The 5,272-nt window shown below is 38.8% G+C and overlaps 1 non-coding gene across 1 annotated transcript; it reads right to left on the bottom strand.

Moving 5' to 3' along the window:
• Positions 1-4,848: 4,848 nt before the first annotated feature.
• On the bottom strand, positions 4,849-4,952 carry LOC148051562 (U6 spliceosomal RNA). Its single transcript, XR_015700219.1, has one exon. It is a non-coding gene; the product is annotated as a U6 spliceosomal RNA (small nuclear RNA).
• Between the last annotated feature and the right edge of the window lie 320 nt (positions 4,953-5,272).

The following is a 5,272-nucleotide window of genomic DNA, read 5'->3' as shown; positions in this document are numbered from 1 at the left end:
GAGAAGAGGCAACCACACTGATATGCAGTCAACGTTTTTTTTGTTGGCATTAAATCTTAGAAACTTATTAATTCCTGTGTTTAAGAGCTTCATGCCCCACTCGGCAAGCTCTTGCAATCTGTGACTCTGAGCTTTTCTCCCTGCTTTCTTTGCCCTTCCCTGCATACCTCCATGAAGTCCCTACCTTTGATGAAAATGTCCCTTTCCTCCACATCGTACAGGAGATGTCAGCACAGCTGAAGGCTCTGTTATCCAGTATGCCTTGTCCCCTCCTCTCTGTTGCACAGGTAATTCAGGGATGCTACCAGTTTCACAGAATCATGGAATCAGCATTAGTGGTCTACAGGCTTCTCCCAGGGCCTAGGGTATGATGAAAGGCATGGAAGAGGGGGAGAGACAGAAATCCTTGCCAGTGCTCTTCAAGCGAAGGAGTTGTTAATGCTCCTGACTCCTTGAAATTAATCTGACAGGAAGAACTGGAAATAGCCCAGACAGATCTATCCTTGTGCAGTCTCAGGAAACACAGGAGCACGCCGTAGCCTTCGCTGTCAAACACAGCTTATTTAAACAGGACCACTTGTGTGAAGCAACACTCCTTCAAACTAATAATCCTACTGAAGTGAAATATTCCTCTCCTGGGAAAAAATATTCTACGTTAATAGCAGCAGCAAAACGAAGCTCAAAATCCTTCCAGAAGGTACATTATCTCCAGTATAATCTCTGTGTCGTATTAGCCCTGATTAAAAAGTCTCCAGAGAGGTCTTCAGAGATTCCTCTAGGTCACGGACCGAGGCCAGAGCCAACCCAGCCATGGTGCCGAAACCTGCCCCGGCTGACGTGAGATCCTTCCCCTGCATCTGGCATGTCCCCTGCCTTGTGCCAGGTTGTTTTAGTGCCCGTGCTCGGCAGAAAGCTGCCCCAATGCAGTAATAACAAGAAGCAACTAATTTTGTGCTGCTTTAGTATTCTGAAATGGGACACCCCTGTGCAGCCGGAGGTGCAGATTCTGAGGATGTGCCAGAAAACTGCAAGACAAAGAGGGGAAAACAGAACAAAACAAATAAAATGGAGGAAAAAAAAGTTTTCTGGTCCAGCATCTGCTTGCCCATAGAACACTCTGTTTTTCCCTCTGTATTATTTTCCTGAAGCATAATCACATACTACACAAGGAAATTATGTAGAAAATCTGCAAGGTGAATAACATGTTATTCTATGGTAAGCATAACACCATGAAATTTTTGGGAAGTAAAGCTCAATAAATATGCATAAGTTTCCATTCAACACTTTTAAAATGTCCTTGGTCATTAGACCAATAGAATTGATGTTTTTGTATGCTCCTCCTTGCTACATTTAATACATTTTTTTCTCTTCCTATTTAAAACATGTTAGTACATACAGAAAATAAAAAGAATTATACATTTCTAGAGTAAGATGTCCTTTTCTTATTCCCCAAAGCCTGCTCACCTAAATAACTGCACAAATCCTGCTAAGAGCAAGTTCTCTAGTCCTGGCATTAGCTGATAGTTTTTGCTAAGTAACATTATAGTATGGTGTCCTGATAATATGTCAGGAGCGATGACATTAATGGGCCACGATGCCCTTCAAATTCATTTTATAAATATTTTTAATAGCACTGAGGCAATTCTGCTGAGCCTTGGCTAATAAAATATTTCATTATTTCAGGATGTTACTGGTATTTTATTAGCTGGCCGAGTAAGCAACTTCAGTTTTAAAAAATGTTGATCAGGAGCACTTTCAGCTGGTACTCTCTTTTTCATGTCCATCTAACATAGTGACTGCTCTTTAAAGGGTAAAGGACCTGCCATAGCCTTTTTAAGCACTGTATCTTGAATTCCAGCAAGTGCTACACCCACATTTCAAGCATCCTTAGGGGGCTGAGTCAGCAGCTCAGGCAGTACAAAATCCATTTTCCTTGCTTTCATGAATGTATTTTCTTGGGCCTCTTTTCCCTCACCTTGCACATTGGGAGAGGTGCCAGAAGCCCCTTGAACAGTTGAATTAGGTGATCTATGCTCCTCTACAAGCGGTCAACCCTTGCCAGACAAAATACCAACACCAAGACAGTAGTCATGTTTTTGAGAAAAAGTGATGAAATCCAGAAGAAGAATGAAGTTTTAAGAACTGTTTTTTCTTAGTTTTAAGCAAGGTGCATGTTACAGGCTTTAGCTTAATTAAAAAGACTCCAGATACTCAAAATGAAGATGGCAAATTGACATGGTCGCAGTGTTATTTCTACCCTTTGAGTAAAGTATCTGACATCTACCCAACTTCGGATTGAAGAACCATTTACACCGCTTACGTACAAGCATGCAATCAGTGCAAACTCTAGAGAAGAAAACGCAAGGCATAGATTTATCTTCTCTATAAATTCTGTGCAGGGAAGATCTATCACAGCTTTGCCCACAAGGAGATGTCACTGCACTCAAAGACATCTAGCAATGTGACTACAAACGTGCAGGTTATCAGTCTGGCATACCATTGCCTGATTTCAGGTTTGTGTTTTAACTCATCATGGATGCTGACAGAGGCTCCTAATGAGCTGTTCATAATGAGCACAAACAAATTATTTGGGTGGAAAATTATAGTCTGTAAATTCCAGCTAGAGTTCAGACAAATAACTAACATTTCAGAAAATCAAGTTTTACTTTGACTAATGATTAGTTATGTTTACTAATATCATGGTTGCAAATCATCATAGCATTTGAATCATTCACATTCATATAATAGCTACTGCAGATCAAAAAGTTCATTTTTGAGTCCCAAGAATTGCAAGATGGTAAACATTATAAAAATATATATATGAATATTCATTTAAATAAAAACAATGAATCCACTTCAGTGGAATTTCTAAACTGATTTATTAATTTCCAATGAGTAATCAGGTTAGCAAAACATGCTTTGTGATAAACTTGACAGAAAGAAATCACATCATGTGAATACTCATATAAAAAAATACTAGCTATAAAAGTAATGAATCTTTAAAGTCCTATGTGGATTTAAGAGTCATCCTACTTGGGAAAGGTAATAGTGCCATAGCTGTTTTCACAGGGTGAAAATGGTTCCTGAGAAGCTAATAAATGAAACGCATTCTTAAGCTCTAATTGAAGGGTTTTTCTTTATTATGAAGTAGTATTCATTTTTTCTTTTTTTTTTTTTAATTCTTTTTATGCAGTAACGATTATTTGCACATCATCACACCATTACCCAAAGGTTCTTTAAACTTGCTGCCCATTCAGGGAGGGATCCCATCAATGTGTACAAGTACCTGAAGGAAGGATATACCAAAGACACAGCCAGGCTCTTTTCAGCAGTGCCCAGTGACAGGACCAGAGACAGTGGGCACAAACACACACAGGAGGCTCCCTCTCAACATCAGGAAACAGTTTTTTTGCTGCGAGGGTGACTGAGCACTGGCATAGGTTGCCCAAGAAGGTTGTGGAGTCTCCATTCTCAAAGATATTCAGGGTCTTGGGCAACCTGCTATAGGTGGCCCTACTTGAGCAGGGGGGTTGGATCAAATGACCTCCAGATGTCCCTTCCAACCTCAATTGTTCTGTGATTCATTGTTAATTATTTTAAAGCAACTGCACTGCTTAGGAACACACAGATAGTAAGAGAAAAAGTTGCTTCTGCTCTGGGTCTAAATAAGGCCAACTTTCAAAGGGCTACTCTTTCCATCTGAGAGTTAGCACCACCACGCATACCCATATGCCAACTCATGCTAACATACTGGCCTTTGCTTAGCATGTATGGACCTGTGAGCTAAATCTGTGCCAGGTGAGCAGCTGGCACAGATCTGCTTTTCGTTAAGTCCTTTCTGAATTAGGTACTGAAAGGGTCATTTTGCTGGTATGAATCACAATTGGGCTCTAGTGTACTTGTGAATCGACATAACTTTCCACATTTCTGTATCACTTTGCCAATATGAGAGTCATACTTAAATAGTACAATAAATCTACATCTAAAAGCCTTGCAATTACAGAAGGGAGAAATGTTCTTCTAACACTGAAATATTATTATTATTATTATTATTTTCACAGCTTTCTAGGCATATGTAAACTCTATTCACTAGCAAAATTCAGTACCTTCTAGCACGAGATGAACAGCTGCTCCACACACACAATTCTTTTAGTAAAAGGGACTAAAGAATAACATATGCAATCATGACTACTGAGATAAGTCTAAATATAAGACTGCAAGCCTCTACAGTTAACTGGACTTGTTCAGGACACAGAAAGATATACTTCCAAGGATTCAATCCAGCAAACTGAGTAAATCAACAGATTCTTGTAGAAGTCCGACATAATAATGTATGCTTAGTAGAAGAGATTTCAACATCAAAGATTCAAGCAGCAGAACATGAACATATTGTTGCCCAAAGGTTTTAATGAACATCTATAGAACAAAGTAGCAAATTAAATTTGAATTTAGAAGCATATTAGAAAGGCTGAATTCTCAGTCTTTAAAAATAGAAGCATCATAAGACATGTTTCTGCCAGCAAAGCCTTAGTAACAAAGAAAGATATCTCCTTTATAAGCTTCAGTAGTGAGCTGTGAAAATTAAAGGTTCAGTGAAATATTCCTAGGTCAAGGCTGTACATTATTTTCTGAGGACAAAGCGTGATACTGAAATCCTGTGCATCAGTTGATCATTCAGAGTAAAGGATTTAATAGATGAACTCTGATCCAGTGCCACACCTTTCAAAAGAAGACTATCAACCTTGTTTCACTGCAATTTCATTTCATCACCAGTGCTAGCCATGCCATTTAGTAAGCCATGTTATACATATCGCTTTGCTTTCTCTACTTCCCATCTTAACTTCTGCACAGAATATGGAACGCTTCACGAATTTGTGTGTCATCCTTGCGCAGGGGCCATGCTAATCTTTATATCATTCCAATTTTAGTATACGTGCTGCCGAAGCAAGCACACAAAATGTTTAGAGAACTGGCTATCAAACCAGCATTTTCAGCACATCTTCTCAGTTGTCTTAACCTATAAGCTTCAATAACATCAGGACTTAAAATGATACAGCATTTTTAAGCATACACTAATACCAGAGACCCAACACATTTGTTTTAATAAATGAATTAAAATATTTGAAGAAAATTATTTTAACTCATTTGTTGAAATATAACTTTTGGCCAAGATGCTGACAGATGTCTAAAATGGGAAATGCGTTACCTAAATCCCTATGTAGAGTATCCTTAACTAGCAGCCTTTAGTTTTACCCATGTTTAGTTAAGCTCA

Source organism: Nipponia nippon, unplaced genomic scaffold (assembly GCF_047370975.1).
Source record: "Nipponia nippon isolate SJK-2023a ecotype South Korea unplaced genomic scaffold, ASM4737097v1 scaffold_6, whole genome shotgun sequence".
NCBI lineage: Eukaryota > Metazoa > Chordata > Aves > Pelecaniformes > Threskiornithidae > Nipponia > Nipponia nippon.
The sequence above is the reverse complement of the archived record's forward strand: the minus strand, read 5'-3'. Positions and strand labels throughout refer to the sequence as shown.